Source organism: Oreochromis aureus, linkage group 7 (assembly GCF_013358895.1).
Source record: "Oreochromis aureus strain Israel breed Guangdong linkage group 7, ZZ_aureus, whole genome shotgun sequence".
NCBI lineage: Eukaryota > Metazoa > Chordata > Actinopteri > Cichliformes > Cichlidae > Oreochromis > Oreochromis aureus.
Genome location: NC_052948.1, coordinates 30,215,218 through 30,237,922, shown reverse-complemented (window position 1 = coordinate 30,237,922; position 22,705 = coordinate 30,215,218). Strand labels below are relative to the sequence as shown.

The window sequence follows — 22,705 nt, the reverse complement described above, 5'->3', positions numbered from 1 at the left end:
TATTTAATAATATAAATCTTTATTACTATTTATTCTCCTGTTTTAAAAACCTTTTTGTTTAAGTTCATGCTGTAACTTTAATTTCAAAGAAACTCTGAACACATTTTGTAAATAGATTATTTTGTCCATTGAACATGATCTTAGTACATTAATGTAAATCAATGAAATCATAAAAGCCTTGTTTTAGTTCTGACTGTTTCTTATACTGGATACAAGCAGGAGTAGGTGAGATAAGTCCTGATATAAAATCAGCAGAGCAGTTGAGTCAACGTACAGAACAACTTGATCATTGTGTTTTCAGAAGAACCCTGACAGAGACACTCATCAGGAGTTGTTAGATTCTAGTTACAAACAGAGAGTATTACCATTGGAGGTGATTCAGAAACTAATTTAAGCTGCTGGTGAGGAGACTAGTCTAACTCTAACTGCCTAAATCCAGATGCTGATTACACTAACCTTTGATGATGGAACACACTCGCAGCCTTGTAGTTAAGTACAATCAACAGCCACATCTGTTCATGGCAGCTCTCCTCTTATAGATCCTCGTTCTTGGTAAAATAGTTAGTTTGTACTTTAGAAGCCAGGAAAAAAATACTCCAGGTATCTGTTAATTTTAGGGATTAGAACAACCTCTATGAACCATTAAAAGATATAATACTAAGTTTTAAACTTTAGTGGTAAACAAAGACTCAAAATGGAATCTCCATAATCTTGGACTCTGAATGCAGATAGAAATGTTACTGATATTATCTATTAAAAGTGTAAATGTGAAATAAGTAATGTTTTACTTTTGCTTTTAGGATCAGTAACATCTCCCCAAATACAAAGACATCATCTCCAAAAGTGTTCAGATCCGTTCAGGACCTCCTGCTGTCTACCAGCTGAGACCAAAGGAAACTAAGATCGGTTCTCTGACTAGAAAGACTGTCGGTGAAAAAAACATGAACAAGGCAAATAAAAACATCTTACTTGTGGGAGAAACAGGAGCAGGAAAATCTACTCTGATCAACTCTATGGTCAACTACACCATGGGAGTGAAGTGTGACGATAAAGTCTGGTTTCAGATCGTAGAGGATGAGAAGAGAAGTCAGGCAGAAAGTCAGACATCAGATGTGATCGTGTACGAGATCTTTGGTTTTGAAGATGAAACTCTGCCCTACTCTCTGACCATCATCGATACTCCTGGATATGGAGACACCAGAGGGACTGAAAAAGATGACATCGTCATTAAAAGGTTGTTTGAATTATTTCGAGCAGAGGATGGAGTTCATGAAGTTCATGCAGTGGGTCTGGTGATGAAGGCAGCTTTGAATCGAGTCAGTGACCGACAGAAGTACATCTTTGATTCAGTGATGTCTCTCTTTGGAAAAGATGTGGAGAAAAACATCGTAGCTCTGATCACACACTCAGATGGAATGCCAGCTAAAATGTTCTTGAGGCTCTTCAAGCAGCAAACATTAAATGTGCCATAAATGAGAAGAACCAGCCTGCTCACTTCCTGTTTAATAACTGCCTGAACACAGCAATAACAGAGGAAAATGAGTTTGGTTTGGACACAGCATGGAGGGTGACAGAGAGGGGAATGAATCAATTCAAAGTCTTCCTGGAAAAAACTCCTCCTCAGAAACTGAAGACAACGGTCGAAGTGTTGAATTCACAAATCAGACTGAAAGCATGCATCCAAAACCTGCAGGAGAGAATTAAGTTCACGGAGGAAAAACAGAAAGAAATCACAGAGACAAAAGAAGCTCTGAAACTACATAGAAAGGAGATGGAGAATAATGAAAAGTTTACTGTAGAAGTTCCAGAGTACTACAAAGACAAAAAATCCATTAATGGTGGGTGGTGGGGCTTAGGTTTTTATGAAGGAGCTGTCTGCTGTACAGTCTGTGAGGAGAACTGTCACCATCCTGGATGCACAGTGGCCTGGTCTGCTGGAAGCTGTGAGGTCATGAAAAATGACCGCTGCACATCATGTACCAGGAAGTGTCCAGTATCAGCTCATGTGAAAAAAAAGTGGATCTATGTGACCAAGAAAAGGTATGTTAAGAAGACCAATGAAGACATGAAAAACAAATATGAAATGAATAAAACTAAAGGTCAGAACAAGCAAAGCCTTTTTGAAAGTCTTGAAGAGGAAATGAACAAACTGACAGCAGAGAAGTCACAGTTACTGGATGAGTCCTACCAGCATCTTGTCAGACTGGAGCAGATCGCTCTGAAAACTGATTCAGCGTCCACTCTTGACCACTTGGACTTCCTGATTGAGAAGATTAAGGAGGAGGAGGGTGAAGGAGACTCAGAGAAAGTCGTTAAACTGGGGGAGATGAAGAAGAGAGTGGCTGAAGCAAACAAATCAGGGCCAAACATTTTTGACAAACTAACAGCATATGGGAAAAAGAGATAAGTCCAGTCCTGAAATCTGATCTTCTTTCATCTGATTGATACCTTGGATTCTTCATGTGTGTTCATGCTCTCAATGACTGCTTGAAATATTTCTGATGACTCAGACCGAGTGGAAACATTTGGATCCTTTCACGTTGGAATTGATTTGTACAATTTCTCTATATTCTGTTCTGACTCCTCAATAAAAAAAACAACAAACCCTAAATTTAATGCTTTACAGTCTTTTATGTCCATCCCTGAAAGCCAAAAGCTAAGCATGTAGCTGAACTTTGCAGATTTCAGTAATTTATGTAATTTAATAATAAACTATTAACTTTAACTAAGACATTATAATAAACCTTCAAATAAAACACTTTTACAACATTTAAAAACACATCTATATCCAGCTTTAAGGATCTAAAAAGATTTATTTCACCTATAAATATGTTTAATCAGATTAAATAAAATCCCAGAACTTAAATTATTCTCTGTTTTTGTCACAATCTGTAGCTGCAGATTGTGGGTTTCTTTGTAATACAAGCCAAACACAGACCACAGGAGACAAAGCTGTACTCTAACCAAGGGCGTGACATTTATTAAAGCAGATAAAAGGAAAATGAACAGAAACAGGTAATCAATAGAGATGATACCACATGGAACAGAAACTTTAAGGAAAACAGTGGAAATACTATGCACAGCTCCACCCTGTGGTGGAACACACCTATTACAACCAAGAAGAAAACACTTTTCAGTCTCTTTGAGTCAGATTATTGAATATCTTTATGTGGTGCTCTGAAATGTTCCTTCTGAGGAATCAAGAAGCTGTACAAGGGAAGCAGTGGCAGTCCTCAGGCCAGTCGGGTGTCTCCTGTGACTGAGATGTGATTAGAGTTCCCCTGGTTTATTTTCCAGTCATATTTCTCCAAATTTCCATTGTCGCTGTAAAGTTTCCACTCTAGTTCATAATATATTTCTACAGAGCGTGACTATCCTCTGTTTGCTTTTTAAATGACTTCAAGGGAACACTTCATACAGTCCATTCATATTGTCCTTCATACAGTCCAGGTCACAGTCTGATGATCCTTTATTCACACACTTCATTTGTTAGTCAGTGTGAACAGTACAGGCTCACAGGGTGGAAGAGCAGGAAGGGGATTTTATTTTCATTCTCTTTAATTGTAGGAAAAATTTCTGAGTTTGTTCTTTATCTCATTTGACTCTGTTCAGCTGACTTAGATGGCAACATCATACCTTTTTATCCTCTTCAGGAGCGACTCTGAAGATTCCAGCAATGAGAGCTAGTAGCTGATTGGTCACATTAAGCACTTATAAATATGTAGTTAGAACTCCTACACAACAGCACTTCCACCTGCAACAGCAGCTAAAATCCAAAAGCTGAAGTCAGTCCTCCAGTGAATGAACGGCCTCCTGCTCCCCCAGTCCTCCTGCTGTCCTTTGTACATCTGTGGCCTTCTGTATTTCTTTTACAACTTTAGAAATCCTCAGAAACATTCTTACACTTTCTCTCAGTGTTTGGTTTCTGCTGTCAAACTGCTGGATGGAAGATGCATCGTTAATACGTTTGCCCATGAAGTCCAACAAACTAGGAGGCAGGTCTTTGCTTCCTCTTTTTTTGGGAGCCAAGGACATTTTGTGAAGTTTCCTTCAAACTAAAAACTTGTTGACTAGTTATCCTCTAGACAGTCTGATGAGCAGCTTGACCTCTGACCTTTTGCTTTGGATTGTGAATCAAACTCTGGTCAGTTAGACTCTGCGGACACAAGCAGAAACATGTTGTTTTTACAGGGTGACTGTAGGTGAATCAAACACATCTCGGACTGGAAGAGACCAAACTGTAGTCTACAAATTAAAATCTGTGTGACGAGTGAAAGCAGTGAAAACAGTTCCAGTGTGAGACTGTGTGTCACTCCTGATGAAAGACCTTCATCATTAGTACAGGTTAATGAACCTTCAAATTCATTAACCTCCACAGTTTCAAGATGTTTCTGTTATTTAGAGTTGTTGGGGTTTTTTTCTAATATTCATCTTCCTCTTTGTGAAGGTTGTCTCTTTCTCTTCTTCTCTGGTAAAATAAGTAAATGCTGTCACCCAGAGATAATCTCTATTCGACCTCATGGATTACATTTATTCACATTATGTTCCTGGAAGTGTTTCACAATAAAGGCCTAGATAGTAAATGAAGGCTTTTTGTCCTCTGAAGCTGCAGGGGGCTTTTAATGCTATATTTACTGGTCAAATGAAAGTTACTGTAATGTCAGTTTATACCAAGCAGACTTCCCTTATTGATGATTTTATATATTTCGGTTGAATTTTACTGAAAATTATTGCTTCATATTTATTAGGAAAGTTTTTTTCTTTCTTTTTTGTTGTGCAGTTTTAGAAAAATAAACCTGGATTAAATATACGCTGGTGATGGCTGAACTTCAGCTTTCAGTTTCATCACTTGAAATATTTTTTCCAGTTCAATTATGTTTTATTTATAATGCTCCAATTCAAGGTATATTATATTCCAACATTAAGACACTGCAATAACTAGATATGCAGTTTGAGAGTGAAGTTCTTAATTGGTGCTATGATGGAGTCTGATATGCTGAATTATCCTTCACAAAGCTCAATATAGCGCCAACACCAGGTGAGAACCTGTCTCTAGAAGTGAAAACAAGTAAATTCATCTTAGGATCAGTTATTTTAGTTGAGCAACCAAACCTGTTAGGTGGGTATGGCAGCACCACTGGCCTCTTCCTGTGATCTGATTTCAATGAACCTTGATGTGACATTTGACAATTTGATCAGCTCAGCTGTGTTGTTAAGATGATTTAAACTACATGGTGCATAAATCTGAAATAACAATGATGTATTTTTAAGCTTAGTCCAGTAGATATCAGAAAGTATTGCAGTGATAGAATGTATTAAATGCAATAGACTAACATAGAATAAAATACAATTTGAAAAATAAAATTTTACCATCTGAGATGAAAATATACATGAAAAAAAAATATTATTTAAGCAGAAAAGCTCCTGAGCTCAGATTCAGCTGGTACTTTTGGGAATTCTGTAAACAGCTGATAAACAGCTGGCCTTTATTGTACATCGTCTGTCTTTGTGTCCTGCATGTGGGTCCTTTAGCTTACAAACCCTGACAGCAACCGTGTTTATACTCAGTCCAAAGTGAAATTATTATTTAAAAATTTAAAATTATTTATTTTGATCATGTAAACAATATACAGAAGTTCATTTAGCAAAGAAAGGAAAAGAAAATGCTTTTTCAAATAAAACAAAAACATTTCAGTATCACTTCACCTGTTGTGATTCAGGAGTGGGAAGAAGTGCACAATGATTTTATCCCAGCCCTTCAACTCATAAGTTATCAGTTAATATTTATATTTTACTGATATAACCTGCAGTAACAACAATCAACATATTTCTAATATAACATATACAACAAATAAAATACAAATTACTGTCATATCATTATCTGTGACTCCAAAACAAAGGCAATACCTCCAGTTTTGAAAAGTTAAATGCACAGATATGAAAACTTGTTTTCACACAGCAGTGATTCTTGTCTGAACGTGTCCTGAATGTAAGACTTTGGTGTAGTTGGCAAAAAGCACACACACATAGTTCAGGTGCAGAGATGCAGAACATGAAGAAACTCTGTGTTTACTGATTTTTGCTGAGTGTAAAGTTACTGTAATCACATTACATTGTTTCTATTAAACTCGCTGATTGCATTATAATCACAATTATACCATTATTTGCATTACAAATGGCCTTCAGCTATCTGCACAACAACAACAATAACAAAAATAAATGTCTTGTTTTCCTGCACATTCGTCTACAATCAGCTGACATTAGTTCATGTGCAAAAATGGTGGAGTGGAGATATAACCATTACAAGAACGTGATCACAAAGTGTCCACGCCAAAAGCAGCAGAGAAGAAACTAGAACGATGTTTAAAACATCTTTACATTTGAAATTTACCTTGGGTTAATACAAATTAGAAGCAATAATTAATCAAATTAGCAAATAAGAAATATCAAATCCCAGATTACTGTTGGTCCAACTTTTCATATCTACAGAGGTCAACAGATCTGGATGTAAAAATCCCCATTTAACACACTAAGCATGTGCAAAGCAAAGTCCCATCATCCCCTCACACGGTCACTGCATCGCCACCAAATGCTCATCCTTCAGTTATAAACTGCACTCACTGCTGTGCTTCATACATCAGGAATAAACACATATCTGCAGAAAACTAATCAGTCGTTCAAAGCTTTGCATTAAGTTCCAAATTAAGTTTGTGCTGCTTCTTTAACAGGCATAAATCCTACAATGTGAGTCCTTCCAGCCTCTCTCTCTCTCTTACCTACTTAGTTTGATATCATGAGTTTATTCTCACCTATTTCTCTGCAGAAGCCATGAGTCTGAGTATCTCAGAGGAGTCACTCTTCAAGATGTCAGAGCACCCGAGAAGTTTTCATCTTCTACCGGCATGAACTCTTTCTGAGAAATCACATCACGTCAGTGAACAAGACTGAACATGAACCATTCAGACAAAACGTCACTGCAGAACGTCAGACCCACGTCAGCAACAGTTTCAGTCAGTTAAGATAAAGAGAGTACAACCTCCATCAGTTCCAAGGTTTCATACGTGAGAATATAATTTATCCTCAAGTAAGAGAAAATAAATCATGTTGTTTTAGTTGGCCTTATTTAAATACCACCTCAGATTAGCAGTAAGACAACATAAGCTGAGATGCTTCAGTGTGTGCAGTGAAATATTCACTGAGATTGAGACTTTCAGTCAGTCAGTTGACTGACATGGTCGGCTGGGGGAGCAACATCACAGACCAACAGGCTGAAGAAACCGACTCTGCGATTGGCTGTGAACTGGACACTCGAAGCTGTGGTTGGAGATGATGTCACTGAACAAACTGTTATTGGTCACATATAATCCTGAATACCGTCTGCACCACTTACTGGACAGACAGCTGAGCTCCACCTCTAACAGAGTGATTCAACTCTGCCACTATAAGGACACATACAGGAAATCTTTATTTTCCACGTGCCAGCACATCAAAATGACAAGCTGTAAAATAAAGTGTATCTGCCTATCAGAGAAACATCAGCCAGATAATAATAATACACAATATGTTATTATATATTATTAGATTCATTTTTCAATGTTTAGTTCTTTTTGACAACTGAACATCAAAGAACATCCTACAGACAGCGAGAAAAGCCAAGAAAAGACGATCAGCTGGCAGCACAAACATAGCACAACATAACACAACGACCGTAGTGTAGTACAGCCCACAGCCCAAATATTAATGTTTAATTATAGCATATTTAGGGTAAAACATTACACTGAACAAAGGCTTATGACAGAAACATACACCTCTCTCAATAAAGATTCTGAGCTTTATTAAAATGATCACGGTGAGTTTGAGTTTCTCCATAGTTCAGTTTGCATCAGTTCTGTCTGTTGCTGTGTTGCAGCCTTCAGGATGATCATTAGTGAACGTGACTTTAGTCACAGGAAGCCTGAATAAAGGAGGAGTTACACTGGAACATCTCTGCAGCAGGAAGAGGGAAGATGAGAAGCTGATCTCACTCAGACAAACATTTCATTTTACTTTAGAGGCTGTTTATTCATTTTTTTTTACTTTGAAACTCCAGCCCCAGTAATGAAGAGATATTTTATCCATCCTGCAGGAAGAACTGATGTGCCGAAGTCTGTGGGATGATCTGTTTGTAGTCCATCTACAGGAAGTTGTAGTTTCTCCACATTAACCACATTAACAAAATGCTCGCTGAGCACCAAACTGCTTGTTTCCTTTGTCTTAATCAACTGAATGAATATATGAAAGTCTATGAAAGGGTGAGGAATATAACATTCGATTTATTAAGTAGCACCAACACACACAAGGCAGTTTCAACTTTTGATTTCAGTGAACTCATTTTTTCTACACCTAGCTTTAGTTTTTAGTTCAGTTCCAGTTTACTTAATAACCTTGATCAGAGCTGATGCACATTAAAAATACTCAGAGAATTGCATTTTTTACTCCCAAAACTCTGAGAAAAAGATGTAAAACACACCATAAACTAGTCTGAAGGTGAAAATGTGGAGGGGATGAATAACACAGTGTGTATGTTTGTCACACTTAAATTTTTCAGATCGTCAATCAAATTTAAATATTAGACAAATTAAGTGGAAAAATATCCAAACCTGCCTGGCCCTGTGTAAAAGTGATGACCTTCCGCGGATTGGCCAGCTAACCAAAATTATTACAATTAAGTCAGACCACAATGTTTTTCCCAATAGTCCTGGGGATCATCAGACCAGTCTTTGTGTTCATTTTCCTCAGCAGTGGGTTTTGTCTTGTTTTGTCTCTGCCTTTCAGGCCATTTTTGCCCAGTCTCTTTCTTATGGTGGAGTCATGAACTCTTAATTTTAACTGTGGCAAGTGAGGCCTGCAGTTCTTGGATGTTGTGCACAGTGAGGACTTCTTGGATTAGTCCTCACTGTGCACTTGGGGTAATTTTGGTCAGCTGGCCAACCCTGGGGTCATCACTTTTCTCACAGGGTCATGTAGGATTGGATTTTTTTTTCCCGTTAATAACAAACACCTTCATTTAGATTTTGTGTTTACTTGTATCTTCATGTAATATTTAAATTTGATCTGACACATTTACTTTTTGTATTTTATTTGGTTAATTAAATTAATTTGTAAAAATCCATGGAAAGGTCATTTTCATTATGTTTTTAGAGTTTCTCTAGTTTCCCAAATTTTAAAAAAAACTCAAGAACGCAGCTTTTCCAGTGAGATTAAAGAAAGTCGGTGAGAATCACAGAATTCAGTCAGGTTAAATGTGGAGTAAAAGCTGCTTTGAAGCAGTTAAATAAATGTTGGAGATCAGCGGAGAACACAGTTGCTTGAAGACAGTAAAATCATTTGCAAAATGCATGAAAAATTGTTGCTGCTTACATACAGCCAATTTTGATTTTTTCAAATTAACCTTTTGTAATATGATTTAGGAGAGCAAACGCGACCAAACGGCTCAATTTATTACAATGTGGACATAACGATCACCTCTTCACTGGGGTGAAGAATTTGGCCACTGTGGCATGGAGGTAAAAGAATAAATCAAATTACACATCATATTCATATGAGTACAGTTTTATTAACCCTCATACTGTACAGAATCTGTGATGTCCAGACGGTATTCCTCTGGTGTTCTGCTTTGAAAACTTTTGGATTTAGGGATTAACATAGTTGCCATGTTTTCCTTTCTTCTCTTATTTGTTGTGTGTGATCAGGACAATTTTGGAGAAGATGGGCCTGCAGAGGAAAGTCACCCCCTTTGCAGGCCAGAAAGAAATGGGATGACTTAAAAAAAACATACAAAGTATGTATGTGTGTTATCAAGACAATAATTCTTAAGAACACAAGTTAATAAATGTTCAGTTACTAAGAGTTGTTATGTTGTTTTTATTTGTCTACTGTCATTTTTGATTTCCTCTGCCTTTAGGATTGCAAGTATCCAGGCTCAGGAGAGGGAGTCAGTGGGAAGCCCACTGCTGCTACTTGGCCCTGGTTTGCCCTCATGGATGAGGTGATAGGACAGATGCCTTCCATTAGGCCTCCTGTCCTAATTTCCTCTCTCCCTGAAGACACTCCAGGGCCAAGCACAGCAGTGGGTGACCAAAACGAAAGTGATGAGGAAGGAAGTGAGCCACCCACAACAGGGAGAAAGAGGCGAAGGGATAGAGATGATAAGCTGCTAGACCTCAGAGAGGACATGAGGCAGCAAAGAGAGGCTGAGGAGATGAGAGCAGGGAGAGGATGGACAGACTGTTTTCACTTCTAGAAAGATTAGGTCCAAAATGAGTTATGCATTAAGAAATGTATTTATTTGGATATATTTGTTATGTTGTTATATGTGTTGCATTAGTGTAAAGCTTTTATGTTATTAATAAATTGATTAAAAGAAACAGTCATTGTCACTGAACTCAATTTATGGTAACATGTATGAACATAACGCTAACTTTGAACAATTTTAAATGGATATTTACTTAATGAAAATAAAGTCAACAACAGTAACAATTAAACAAGAACATTTCTAATACACCAACAATATTTAAAGAAGGAAAAACAATATTTACAGTTGTTCACACAGGATTAACCTGAGTGATCTGTTCCTGGACCGTTTCTTTAACAACTTTAATAGATTACAGGAAGTCTCTGGCAGTGTTGCTGAATCTGCCGGAGCAAGATCAGACATGGATGGGGTGCTGCAACTGAGACCTGCGGTTTGTCTTTTCTGGTCGGAGAATCACGCAGGGTGGTCTGCAAAGAGAGCTTTGGGATGCTTCCTCCCACTGTTCACTGCATCGTCCATCCACAGGGTTTGCAGGGATGGCTCAATCGACGGCTGCCACACCACTAAGATGTTTTCAAAAATATGCAAGCAGGAGATGGTGGATGCTATATTTTTACTAGTATAATACTTGTAATTCTGTAGCAGACAACAGTTTGATAAAGTGCTATGTAAAAAAAAGAAACCAAAAGATTCGATTCTATAAGTTTCAAAGAGATTTAGTTTACATATTTTATATAATACAGTAAATGTGAACGAATGACCGGCAATCATTCCTAAATGCGTGTAGATTAAAGAAAATTAGAAGGCTGTCTAATTTCACATCCGCTCACTTCTGGCCTACACTGCCATTGAAATACCCTCCTAAGTGACACAGGTAGGTAGAATCCTTGAAGGATCCTTCCCTGAATTTGGACACAGCAACAGTCTGTGCTTTCCTCTGTTCCTTGTCAGTCCGTCTGTGTGATCATCCTCCACGTTGCCCCTGCGGTCCTTCTGCCTGTTTCCCTGTGTCTCTGTTTTCCAGCCTCTTGTGATGTGCTTTTCTTAGCTTTTCCCAGTTCAGGTTTTTGCTAAGTTCTTTGTACTTCCAGTTGCCCTCCTGTTTCTTTGTTTGTCTTCTCAGCCATAATGGTTTCTTTGTCCAGCTTCGTTCCACAGTTTAAAGACATGCAATTAGTGGGGCTAGGTTAATTGGAGAATCTAAAATGCCCATAGAGCTGACTGTGAGTGTGAATGATTTTCTGTATGTGTTAGCCCTGCGTCAGGCTGGCGAGCTGTCCACAGTGTACCCTGATAGGCTCCAGCAACCCTGACAGGGATAAGTGGAAGAGAATGGATGGATGTTGTTGTTGTTAGAGTCCCAGGATTCTCTTTCTTAGGTTTCAGTTGGTGGACAGCAAACATCCTGAAGTGATCAGAGCTCTTCTGAAGATAATATTCCTGTAGACGTGAAACACAGGTCATATTGCATTTTAAACTTGTGGCTAGGTGTAGTGGCTTTCCTAAATCTCTAAAAAATACCGCCAATGAGTTGAAGGCATAGCAACTTCTATGTATATAAAACAAAATGTAACTCAGTTTTAAGATGTTTACTTGAGAATTATCAAGAAAAAATAACATATTGCTGCTCTCTGCCTGTCTGCACTACACATGATGTCATTTACTATATTAAAGTAACATTAGAGGACTAATATTAACAAATAGTCAAATACACATACACTTATCATGATTTTCTTATTTGAGAACTAGAAATTAATTATTTATGCATGTATTTATTTTTTGTGCTACAGTTAATGCAAGCCGGAATTTAAAAGGTATACATCTTATCTTGTGTCTGAATTGTTCTGTTCTGTCTGGTTTGTACTGGTTTTGGTTTTTTTTTTTGCAATTTTGCACCATGGTCTTGGAGGAACATTGTCTTGTTTCACTGTCTACTGTACCACTGCACATGGTTGGGATGACAATAAAGCCACTTGACTTGACTTGACTTGTCTAAAGGGCTTATACGTAAGGTCGCTAAGACAAGATTGAATCTGATTATTCAATGCTTTATATGCAAATAGTTACTGAACACTAAACTGTCATCACTAAACAACTAAATCACCTTTATATCGAATTTAAATTGATTTGATTTGAATGGAATTATATTAACAATTATGTTAGTTTGTCCAGTTACTTTTGAACAACTGTTAAAACTGATTAATTAATTAATTAATTATTAATTTTTCAGCCAGTTGAATTAGAGCTGTTTTACTATGTACTGCATTGGTGCACAAAAGCAAAACGTCAAACATCACTTCATTGTCCAAAAATGTATTGACCAATCTGCATGTGACTCCTTTATGAAGCCAACAACTTGAATACAAAAGATATTAATATTATATTATATTATATTAATCACACTGTCATTTATTGAAGCACCTTTATGTTGAAGCTGAGGACTTTGCAGATGTAATAAAGGACAAACTCAGCTGTATTTCTTACTCACGTTGTTCGGTGTGCTCTGGTGCAGAGAGCTCTATATGTGGAGATGGTTGCTTTTCATTCTCTGAATAATATTAAAGCAGAATAAATCAGCTTTAAACATCAGATCTGTTTAAGACACGGTAATCTGTTGTATTATTGAAGGGTCTATCTAACAACATCAAGCACCTTGAGGTGACTGTTGTTATGATTTGGCGCTGTATAAATTGAAACAGCTTCGCTGATCTGAGATAAAAGTGTGCAGTCGATAAATCTAAGTCAAACATGAAATACACAGGAAGTACTGACTGATGAAGACTGTGTGGTTACTGATATCAGCTAGGCCTGAGTAAGACTTCTGGTATCTTGTAATGACTTGCCATCACTTAGAGGTGACCACAACAATCATCTTTAGTAATGTGTGTTTCTGTGCTCCATGCTAGGAGAATATATGGAAATTACAAAACACATACAAACTTATTTATTTTCCATCACTAATTCATCATAAAACAGTATTGTCAGGGATTAATGGAATCCAGCCAGGTTTCTGTGGAAATCACATTACACTTGCTTTTTGACAGAAACTCTCTTGAGCTCATGCAGCTTGTTATCCATTGGTTAGAAGATTACTTCCTCTGAACACTCACTCAATTGAACTTGTTGTTCAAGCTTTTAAATTGCGATTGAAAACCCATTTATTCAATCTAGCTTTCCCTAGTTAGTATCTGTATCCTGCAAATGTTCTTTTATGTAGTTTTAATCATTTTATTGCCTAATAAACTCTTAGTCGAGTTGTGTTTTGTATTTTCTTTTACATATTTACACTGTGCTGCGGCTAATTAGTGCTCTCCACCTGTTGGTGTATTTATTCCCTATTATTGTTTCTATCTTTAATTTATTGTATTACTGTGAAGCACTTATATGTACCGCTGGTTTTAAATGTGCTATACAAATAAACTTGTATTGTATTGTTTGTCCCAGCATTCCTAGAAGCTGTGTTTTTAAAGGCATGACCTCCAGCCAGGGCCAGAATACAGTAAGCATGATTCATACACCTCAGTGAGATGGTTGAGCAGCAGCTGCACAGGTTGTTTGTTACCTCTCAGATTTGCTGTGATGGCTGACCCTTTAATCCTGTCATGTAGCCATTAACAAAGGCTCTATAACTAGAAGTGACATTCAAGTTTTAGCATTTTTGTGCTGTTACTTTCGTTACCTGGTAAGACTTTAATTCATGTAATTCAAATCATTCTGTTTTCATTGATGGTTCTCTGTATTGCAACGATGCCAGAGTTTAAGGGAGCTTTAACATATTGGCTGTATTTACATGTTCTTTTACTTTTTACTTGCAGTTTTTGGTTTCCATACACACCTTTGTTATTCTGTGACAAAGAAAAACTGGGTGGAAATTCTCTGCTCCGTGTTCGCTGTGGACAAAGACGTGAATGTGAAGCCCAGTGCATTTTCAGAAAAGACGTTTTCCTCTGCAGCATCTCGTTTCAGTCTGAAGGCTGCTGAGCTGCATTTGTTTTACTGTCTGCTGCAATCAACAACATTCAGAAGATTCTGTAAGAAACAGAAAGAGACAGAAAGTCAATGTTTCCTCCACACAGGTTTAGGAGGTAATTTCCTTTGTTGCTGAGTGTCAGATGAGAAGGATTTTACCATTATTGTGAGGATGGAAGATAAATGTCTTTATCAGCTACATGTTTTTGAACCCAGTAAGTGATAAATAGAAATACACATTAATCCAGTGTTTCCCAATCTTTTGGAGTCACATATTTCACATTAGAGAAATCATCCGGCACACCAACAAACAAAAATGTCATAAAAATATATTGATAATTTTTCCCTGCGCACCAAGGCATAGCAGAATTGGTTCTGTTTGTCCCCAGTATACCTCTTTTGCTTTCCTCTGACCACCACTCATGCTCGGGGCATCATCTGGGTTGAAAATTTCTCCAGGATCCAGGTCTATTTAACTACTTTTTCTTTTCAAATTTTTATCTATGTCTTTTGTGCACTGCGCTGTCTCACTCGCAGCATGACTGTCATTTCTTCTTCGACTTCTTTTTTTTTACTGGCAGTTGGCATCCCATTTAATTGAAGCAAGAGGTTGTACTGCCCTCTAGCGGAGGAAGTTGGTTGGTTGCTGCTTACAGTTTTACATTATAGTTTTTATAATGTAAAAGTGTTTTACATTACTTTACATTAGCTAACCAGCAGTGATGGGAATAGCGTTACTAACGCCGTTACTTTATTCAGTAACGAGTAATCTAACTAATTACTATCTCTATCGTTACAACGCCGTTACCGTTACTAACAAGAAATTGGGGTGCGGTCGCGTCACTATTTGTCAACAAACAGACGGTTGAAGCTGCGTTCATCTTACCGGACCTTATATCAGTTGCACGGAAGTAGCTGTAAGTAATCTGGGCGCTACAGCTTTAAGCAGCTGCGTGCGCTCCTGCAGACGGCAAACACTTTCTGGCAGACGATCACTTTTTGGCACAACACCTGAAGCTGGCGGGGCAAAACAATCGCATAAGTGCTGCTGTTTGACTGAGGAAGAATAAAGTAGTCATGATAAACCAGTCACATGACCACTTGGCCACGTAAATCCAGAGTTATGATAAACAACATATACGTGGCGTTTTTTCCTGAATACTTTCGTCATGTTTACTGTCTAGGGACAGCGCTAGCGAGCACTCTCTGCTTATGACCAAAAAAAGAAAAATAAAACAAAACAAAAACACCCCTTTCATGTTGGGGGAAAAAGGTACAATGTCGACCAATCAAAAACAGATATGGCAACATGACATTTGGTTGTTTAGGAAAAGGGGGAAGTTTTAGGAGTGATGGCGAGAGAGAGAGAGAGAGTTTTGAGATGTGAGAGATTTGTGACATTAAGCGTGTTTGGAGTGTGTAGTTAGTGTGTAGCTTTGTCGATAGTTGTGTCAGAACAACAGTGTTGAGAAGATTATGTTTAAAATGTATTCCACTACAGATTACAGAATACATGCCCCAAAATGTATTTTGTAACGTATTCCGTTACATTACTCAATGAGAGTAACTTATTCTGAATATTATGGATTACTTAATGTATTATTATGCTTTTTACAACCACATGAATGTACTATTGCTGTGTGATTTATTACTATTACTGAAGGCTACTCACCATACCAATACCAACTAGATTTTTAAATGTTAATATAAAATGAGAGGACATTAAGTAAGGCTGCATTTTTTGCAGTGATCTCCTATAGAAAACTATTTCTGTATCATTAATATGTTTTCTTTTTGTCTGTTAATAATTATGTGGAACTGCACGTGGTTATTTGCAGCTAGCAGGTTGTTAATTCTATTTTAAATATTTGTTCAATTCAAATTAGTTCAAATTATCTTTTTTTTTTCTTAAAGAAATCTACTACATCATGTATAATTTATGCCATGTGTAATTTCCATTGCAAATATTAATCACAGTTAAATTAAGAGGGGATGGCAGTAAAAACTCCGGAGCTGTGATGTCATCAAGTACAGTCCCGTTACAACTGTAGAACGATCGCACTGTGATCTCGGGAAGTCTGGACTCCTGTGTGAACTTACGAAGTCTGGACTAGCAAAAATGCGAGTACGGACTCGCGTACATTAGCATTTAGAAACATCTGCAGTCTATGAACTAACCTCAGCTAACGCCAGCTAACAATGTTAGTTCGGTGACGAGTAGCCTTCATTAATAGTAATAAAAATCACACATCAATAGTACATCGAAGATACTGAAGTTTCGCACATCCCATTCTTCTTAGGAAGTGGTGTCGGAAATGCATTCCTGCCCGTGCCCGTGCTGGCTCTGGGTCCATTGTGTAACTGGGGCCACCAACATTAATAGGACCCAACATTAATGAGCCTTTATTGCATGTTTTGTTTGGGTTTCCAGCAATCAGAATCAGATAAACTTTATTAATCCAGATGGAAATTGAGTTAAAAAAAAAAAAAGGGCAGCGAGTCATAGTCGAACCGCCACGCTAAGCCATGTGCTATATGACTACATGCTCATCCAACTGAGCTAAACTCAAGGCGTCCAACTGCATTTAAACAGCAAAATTGGACAAGGCATAGAGAGGGATAGCCTAACATATGAAACCGAAATGACCGCTGTGTATTCTGTTTATTTCAACAAAGTAACTGCATTCTGATGACCACCTGTTTAAATGGTAACTGTTTTGGAATAGCACAAATAATTTGTGTGGCATCTTATTTAATGCAGAACACCAGATTGTTATAAATAGTTTGAAATAGCTATTTTAAAAAAAAGGTAAAAGGTAAATGGAAGCAAATAACTTGTTGTTTGCAAAACTTGTGCATATTGTGGCGAGCTCAGACACAGAGGAGACAGAGGTTTCTTGGGAGCACAGCCGTTTATTTGGAATCGGCCCAGAACACTGCCGCTACCTCCTGCTCAGTGCGGCAACCACAGAACAACAACAAAAAGGGCGCTCTCTCACCAGAAACACAGTCGCCGAGAGAGCGCGTCACCCGTCACCATAACAACATGTCAACACAAACATAACTGTAATAACAAAACCCCGAACAGCCCTGGCCCGCTACATAGCCCCCACCTAAGGGGTCAGTCGTCCCCGACAACCCCATTACCCAACACAAAGTCCTGCAAATGTCCATGTGTCTTCCTTCGGCGCGCAGGCCGATCTCGACCAGCAGGGGAAGAGTCACTCGGATGAGAACCTAGGGTGCCACCAGCATCCCCTGCCCCGGCGGCTGCTGGAGCGGGCGGGCGGTACGGTGAGAGCCTGTCCAGGTGCAACACCGCCACGCGCCCTGGGCCCGGCATGCGGATCCGGTACACCACTTCTGTCAGCCGCCCCACGATGGCCGCCAGCCCTTGCCAGTGACCGCACAGCCTGGGGGACACCCCTCTCTTGCGAACCGGGCAGTACACCCAAACCTTGTCGCCAGGCACGAAAGCTCCCCCTCGGCACCTGGTGTCGCAGGCTCTTTTCTGTCGTACTGCGGCGCTGACCTGGGCCTGGCGGGTGTATTCACGAACCACTCGCGGCCGCTCCCTCAGCCTCCTGGAGCAGTCCCTGGCCACCGACACGCGCCGGTTCCTTGCCTCGGGGACGGGGAAAGGCCCTAGGGACGTCTCCTCCCACTCTCTCCATCGGGCCCCCACCCGATGCCGCTGTAGGGGGCAGTGGGCGTTGAGTGGGGCCCTTCCGTGCCGTACAGGTGTCACAGCAGTGCAGATGAAGTTCCACATCCCGTCGACAACCAGGCCAGTAGAACTGTCCCCTGAGACGGCGGAGAGTTTTAGCATTTCCATAGTGGCTGGCCCCCACCGAGCCGTGGACAAGCTCGAGCACCTGCGACCGCAGCGACCGAGGCACCAACAGCTGCAGGAGATCCTTGCCCGGTCCGAGGGCCCGCCATCTCCGGTACAGGAGGCCGCTGTGGGTCTCCAGATTGTTGTACTGGGAGTAGTAGGCCTTCACTTCGGGCCCCTGTCCTGACACCCCTGTCCAGCCTGGGTGTCGTGCTACCTCCAGCCAGGCCCCCACCTGAACCAACGTCGCATCAGCCTCCTGCTCCTGCTTCAGCTGCTGCATGGTCAACGAGAGCCATCCCCCTCTGCCGGCTGTGGCCCAAGCAGTAGCCATGCCCCGTGCCTCCTGAGCCCACTCTCCCTGCCGTTTCGAGAGGGGCAGCTGGCGTGGGCGCAGACAGATGGGTTGAGCAGAGCCGGTGTCGATGGTGTGCTGAACCAGCCGCGTCTGCCTGCAGTCTCTGGTTCCCTGCTTTTGACCGCGCTGGAGGGCCAGAGTCTCTGTACCAAGAGTGATAGCCAGCTTCGCGGTGTCAACGCAGGCCCCCGAGCGGGTCAGCAGATCAAGGCCGATGATGCACTGGTCTTGGATGTCAGCAAGCCAGAAGTCATGCACCAGCTCCAAATCCTTCACTCGGATCCGCAACGGTTTCTTCCCCCGCATATCAGTTCTCTCCCCCGTCACTGTCATCAGCTGGGTGTTGATGGGCAACCAACCCATCACAAGTGGCCCGGATGTTCCCGGAAACACACCAGGTCGTATTGGGGAAATGGTGGACCCCGTGTCCACCAGGGCCTGGCAGGGCTGGTCCTCAACACAGCAGCTCAGGTAGAGTCCCTTGGGGTGCCCGACTAGGCCCGCCACCGTGCATCAATCTTGGAGGGGGGCAGGAAGCTGGAGCGGTGGTCCCCTCGCTGTACCGCTCCCCCTCTCCTCCCCCTGAGGCCACATAGTTCTGGCCTTCGGGGCGGGCGCCAGGCAGTCGCACGCCACGTGGCCAGGCTCATCGCACCGGTAGCAGCGGTCGGTCGGTCGACGGGGACGCCTCCAGGGCACCGAGGGCTGCGGCTGGCATATCCCCGTGACCTCCCCCTCACTGTCACAGCCTGCAGCTCTGATTTGAGGGTAGTTTGTGGGGCGCAACTGCTGGTCAGGTCGCGAGGTGAGCACAAGTTCGGCCCTTTCAGCCTCAAGGAGCGCCTCACGGAGAGTCTGAGGCATGGCCAGGCGGACGTGTTGGCGTAGTCGCTCTGGGAAAAGTCCTCGCAGGAATGCATGCAGGCTAAGCTCCTCACGGGCTGCTGCTGGGAACTCTGGGTAGCCACGACGAGCATACAGCAACACATCCGCTGCAAAGGTGCCCAGGCTCTCCCCCGGCCTACGGCTCCGGTTGGTCAGCTGCTCCCTGCTCTGATCAGTGGAGTGCTGCTGCCCAAATCGCCTCTCGAGTGCTATGGTGAGGGCCTGGAGCTCATGCTGCTCTGACGGGGCTAGGTCAAGGAGTACCTGCAATGCATCTCCTTCCAATGCTAGCGCTAGGTGTGTAGCAGCCTCTTCGTCGCTCCAGCCATTATGCCTCATGACTAACCGCATTTTGAGAGAGGTAGGGCTCTAGCGGGTTAGCCCGTTGTATTTCGGTACCTTAGCTGGCGTTGCAGGCATCACTGCTCGCTGTTGGGGGCCCAGCGTGTCGGTCGACAGAGGCAGCCCATGAAGCACTGTCCCAGCGTTGGTCGCGACGGGCCGCTGCCGCGGTGCGCTCGCACCGTCGGGACCCGTCGGGGGACTTACATGGCCGCTCGCTTGCTCTCTCTTCACTCGCCCACTTCCCAAGCAGCGAATGCTCTCCTTGACGGCTTGCTCCAGCCTCTGAGTGTCTCTCTCCATTCCGGTGAGGGTGAGCTATCCCACTTCTGACACCAATGTGGCGAGCTCAGACAAGGAGGAGACAGAGGTTTCTTGGGAGCACAGCCGTTTATTTGGAATCGGCCCAGAACACTGCCGCTACCTCCTGCTCAGCGCGGCAACCACAGAACAACAACAAAAAGGGCGCTCTCACTGGAAACACAGTCGCCGAGAGCGCGTCACCCGTCACCATAACAACATGACAACACAAACATAACTGTAATAACAAAACCCCGAACAGCCCTGGCCCGCTACAATATGATTTTAAAATTTACAATTTATATTTGCATTTAAAATTATGAAATATGATTCAATAAACATGTTTGTGGTTGTTACAGTAAAAAATATAACTTTTTCTACTCTGATATTATGTTTTTGTCTGATTTTAGATCAGTTGTGTTAAAACAGTATGTCAAAATGAAAAAATAACTCCAAATTGAGATATTTGAGGTTGTGCCGAAATGCAGTTTTTAGTTTTGTTCACACATGCAGTTTTAATTGACCTCTTTATGGTTACAATGAGAAAAAAAAACATCTGTTAATATGAGTACCATGGAGAATCAGTGAAGCTTTTAAGGGTATTTATCAGGAAGCATTCTAACTATTGATTGACCTTACTAATTATGACAGAAGCTAATATATGACATTGGGTAATTAGTAATTGCTTCACTATAGTATAAACTGCATAGCAACTTTAAGCTAACAGAAAGCTAACACAAAGATGGTAAAACACACAATAATATCGACAAATGCATTTACAAAACTCATATCAATACTAATGTTACACAACAGTATTTTTGAAATGCTTACTGATGAACGCTAACCACAATTTATATTCTGTCCAGTTAAATCATATTACCAGTACACACTGACTCATCCTTTGTCAGCCAATTATAGTAAGAATGGATTCTTATTGGACCGAATCTGGAGTCTTCCTGTTTTCCTGTGTGTGATCATCCATGAACTGAGGAAGCTTCTCGGATGAGAGGTGAAACACCTTCAAGGAAACTTAAAGAAGTCCAGATGCTTTTCTTTCCAAGCTCCTTAGACCATGTGAATAAATGATAATGAGACCTCTGACTGTCTAATAGTAGAGGATCCTTCCTGACCCATATCTGTGAGGTCAGGTGGATTAACAACCTTGGAAGCGTGTGGTATGTTGACATACTAAAGCATGAAACTAGCATTTAGGTTCATGAATGAACTGTACTTATGCTACGTACATGATGATGTCTGAGCTCTACACAGTAAGCTGTCTGTGAAGACTCTAGATTAAAACAGAAAAAATGTTAATGCATTCTTTTTGTTCATCAGAAAGATAAAAACTTTGAGATTTTAATGGCAGATTTAACACATTTGCTTCTGATCTTCACAAAGACATGCTTTCTCTTCAGTAAATCTTCCTGCTCTCATTGATTTAGATTAGATTAAAATATTAGGATGATAAATAAAATCAGGTTCTCCATTCTCACTGAGACAGTTTGTTTCTTTCAGCAATAATGTCATCATCTTGTTATCCCAACATTAGAAGTGATCTTACCTCTGTTGTTTCTGGATGTTCTGTGATGCTGAGGAAAGTGAAAGAGCAGAGAGGAAGGAGACAAACAGCTTTATAGAGCGAGGAGGAGCCACCGACCCATGTGATTTCTTGGAAATCACAGCTTTTACAGGAACCCTTCAGTTTATGTTTGTTTGCTTGTGTGTGTGAGATTGTATGATTGTGGGGTCTTTACCTTACAATATTAAGCTCCTTGATGTGATTTGTGATTTTCCACTTTATATAAATCAAACAGAATTGAATTGTGTCTGTGTGAATTGCTGATGTCAATACTGATGTTTCTGTGGATGTTTTCTGCAAAGATAAAAAACATTTCTGCAAAGTAATGCGTTTTTGTGTGAGAATTGTGGGAGTATCAGTATCCCTGAATGCATGCATTGAGCAGATTTCTCTCTAGAAAAGAACACAATTTCATGGAGTTAGTAAGAGCATCATGGTCACTATAGCGTCAGTTTATCTTTCTGACGTAGTGAGGTAAAAATGCTGAATATTAACAAGGTTACAGAACAGAGAAGGTTTGTCAGGGACAAAGAGCTGGATAACCATGCTGGAAAGGCATGGTATATTCCACACCATTGGCTGTATTGTTCACAGAAGAATAAGCTAAGAGTTGTTTTTGCTTGTGAAGCTCCATTCCAAGGAACACCTCTGGGTAACAGCTCCAACACGGCCCTATTCTTAGGCAAGTCGTGGAAGACACTAACGGTTCTATCAGGTCAAAGTATCAAGTGCTGATCTGGAACTGTAAGGTTTCTTTGGCAGCCTGATGACTGTACACTTCTTCAGAGCTACCTCGCCTGCAAGTTTCACCCTGTTATCCTACAGAGGATAACAGAGAGCGTTTCAGATTAGATGGTAAACGGACTGGTTCTTATATAGCACTTTTCTACTCTGAGCACTCAAAGCACTTTACACAACTTATACATTCACCCATTCACACCCAAGCACAAGCACTTTCTTCTATGCTGTTTCTTTTGTTTTGTTTTTGGGGTTTTTTGGGTTTTTTTGCCTGTCCCGTTTGGTTCTTTTGCCATCAGAATTATTGTCTAAAGGCAAAGAAAGATGCCCAACGGATTTACTTTACCAAATGGACCATCCCAGCCTTGCCGTATTGGTCTATTTGATTCACCTTTGCTTTTATTG

General features: G+C 40.8%; 2 long non-coding RNA genes and 1 pseudogene across 3 annotated transcripts; 1 reads left to right on the top strand and 2 right to left on the bottom strand.

Moving 5' to 3' along the window:
• Positions 1-809: 809 nt before the first annotated feature.
• LOC120441077 lies at positions 810-2,611 on the top strand (annotated as a pseudogene).
• A 342-nt stretch (positions 2,612-2,953) lies between these two features.
• Positions 2,954-7,046, bottom strand: LOC120440950. Its single transcript, XR_005613656.1, has 2 exons — positions 6,810-7,046; positions 2,954-4,156 (listed from the first exon to the last, which is right to left on the bottom strand). It is a non-coding gene; the product is annotated as an uncharacterized LOC120440950 (long non-coding RNA).
• A 4,154-nt stretch (positions 7,047-11,200) lies between these two features.
• On the bottom strand, positions 11,201-21,588 carry LOC116314668. Of its 2 annotated transcripts, none has more exons than XR_005613611.1 (3): positions 21,545-21,588; positions 14,130-14,323; positions 11,201-11,734 (listed from the first exon to the last, which is right to left on the bottom strand). It is a non-coding gene; the product is annotated as an uncharacterized LOC116314668 (long non-coding RNA). The 2 variants fall into 2 exon arrangements; XR_005613612.1 differs by lacking the exon at positions 11,201-11,734 and adding an exon at positions 12,795-12,842.
• Positions 21,589-22,705: the final 1,117 nt, after the last annotated feature.